The 2,026-nt window shown below is 39.5% G+C and overlaps 1 protein-coding gene across 1 annotated transcript in view; it reads left to right on the top strand.

Moving 5' to 3' along the window:
* Window positions 1–2,026, top strand: part of PHLPP2 (PH domain and leucine rich repeat protein phosphatase 2) — a 67,881-nt gene that overhangs the window by 53,691 nt on the left and 12,164 nt on the right. The gene's annotated exons all lie outside the window — the stretch shown is intronic.

Genomic DNA, 2,026 nt, shown 5'->3' with positions numbered 1-2,026 from the left:
CACTTAACCTTTCTGAACTTTATTGTACGTGGCTTAGCACATTTTAAGCACTCAATAAATAATAGTTTTTATTGTAATGAAATTTGTTGTGAGTTTATTATATTAATAGTAATACATACACTACATTTTTGGTGCTGTTTAGCCCTGAAATCTAAATTTATTCTAGAAATTGCTTTTTTAGTTTAGCTCTCTGTGCTGTTTGATGTCACTAATTCACCTTTTCTCACAATGACCTTAACGACTTCCTGGTGGGTGGTGGGTAAACAGATGGTTGTGGTTGCTTTCTTGGCTCAAGCACTTGCCGGTGATTATACAGTCTAGAAGAATATGTTTCTATTAGCTTACTGATTTCAATTAAATAGCCTAGGTCGGACTCAGAAATATTTAAGTAAGTTTACTTGTTTCCTTGTTCTGTTCCCTCTCAGAATTCTGAGTAGCTTGAGCCTTAGGAAACTGATGGTGGGACACAATCAGGTGCAGAGCCTCCCCGCCCTGGTGGAGCACATCCCCCTGGAGGTGTTGGATATTCAGCATAATGTACTCACTAGGCTGCCGGACACTCTCTTCTCCAAGGCCTTAAAGTAAGTACCATTGGATTTTTTTTCGGAAAAGCAGAATCATCGGCTAGACAAACTGCAGTGGCTTGTCATTGGAGTGACCTTTGGGACTATATTTGCAGAGACTTTACTTGATAGTCCAACTATGGGTGGAAACACACTGGCAATTTTTATGAAAGAATATGTGAGACTGCTTCATGAGGCAGTAATCTTTAACTCAAAGTTGAAATAACCATCAAATGCTTAAGAAGTTTTTGTGTTGTAAACATTTCAGTTTGGGAAGGTTCAGGCTTTCATCTCAGAAATAAACATAGTCCTGACATTTAAAGAGAAATTATAACATTCTGATATAGCTTCCTTCGGCAATTCTCAGCTTTTGCATTGGAGAGAAAAGGGTATACCAGTGGTGCCCAATCTCTCTGACACCGGGGACCGGTTTTGTGGAAGACAGTTTTTCCATGGACAGCGAGGGGGAGGGGAGGGTTGAGTCGCTGTTTCAGCTCCACCTCAGATCATCAGGCGTTGGATTCTTACAGGGATTGCTGCAAGCTGGATCCCTCCCATGCGTAGTTTCCTAGCGTCCTGCTCCTATGAGGGTCTGATGCTGCTGCTGATCCGATGGGGGGGCGGGGCTCTGGCTGTGATGTGCACAGTGGGGAGTGGCTGTGGGTGCAGCTGAGGCTTTGCCAGCGTCCTGTTAGCTTCCTGCTGTGCGGCCTGGTTCTAGCCTGTGGCCTGGGGGTTGGGGACTGCAAGGGTATACCACAAAAGTTAATTTGGTTTTTGCTTCTAGCTTTAGCAAACTATGTTTGAGTTACATTCTTTATTAGGAAAACTTTTTTGCTACTCAATTTGAAAACTGTGTATTTAAAGGTAATATCCTTCCAAAAGGTATTATTTGCCTTCTCACTGTAACTAGCACATAGATGGCATATCTTCTCATTTTAGGGGCAGGGTTTACCTATTGTGTATGTTATCTCTAAATGAAAACTAGTTTTTCATTATAGTCTTCTGCAATATGGAGAAGGCAATATTGTCTCCAATTTGGAAATGGAGAAAACAGAGATAAGCAGTAGTAAATTAACAGGAGACGTGCCAAAAGCAGTTATGTCAAAGAACAAGTATCTGGCTTGTTCATCTCTTAATATATAATACAGTTGGTTGGGTATTCCTCAAAATAAAATCTTTGGAAATTCTACAAAATGTTTGAAGAAAATTTTCTGTTTTTAAAGTTTATATATAAGTTTACAGTACGCTCAGTAAACTTAAAAGCTAGTTAGGTATGTACAACTGCTATGTATCAATCTGGAAAATCTAATTAGGGATCACACAATGTGGAGATTTAAGAACACATAAATTTCATAATATTAACTGCCTTTTATTGAGAATGTTCTGTATGTACTGAACACTGTGCTAGGCAGATTTTAAAATTATACTGCGTTTCGGCTATTAGATTGGCAAAGATTAAA

Source organism: Propithecus coquereli, unplaced genomic scaffold (assembly GCF_000956105.1).
Source record: "Propithecus coquereli isolate 6110/MARCELLA unplaced genomic scaffold, Pcoq_1.0 Scaffold67, whole genome shotgun sequence".
Classification (NCBI taxonomy): domain Eukaryota; kingdom Metazoa; phylum Chordata; class Mammalia; order Primates; family Indriidae; genus Propithecus; species Propithecus coquereli.
The sequence above is the reverse complement of the archived record's forward strand: the minus strand, read 5'-3'. Positions and strand labels throughout refer to the sequence as shown.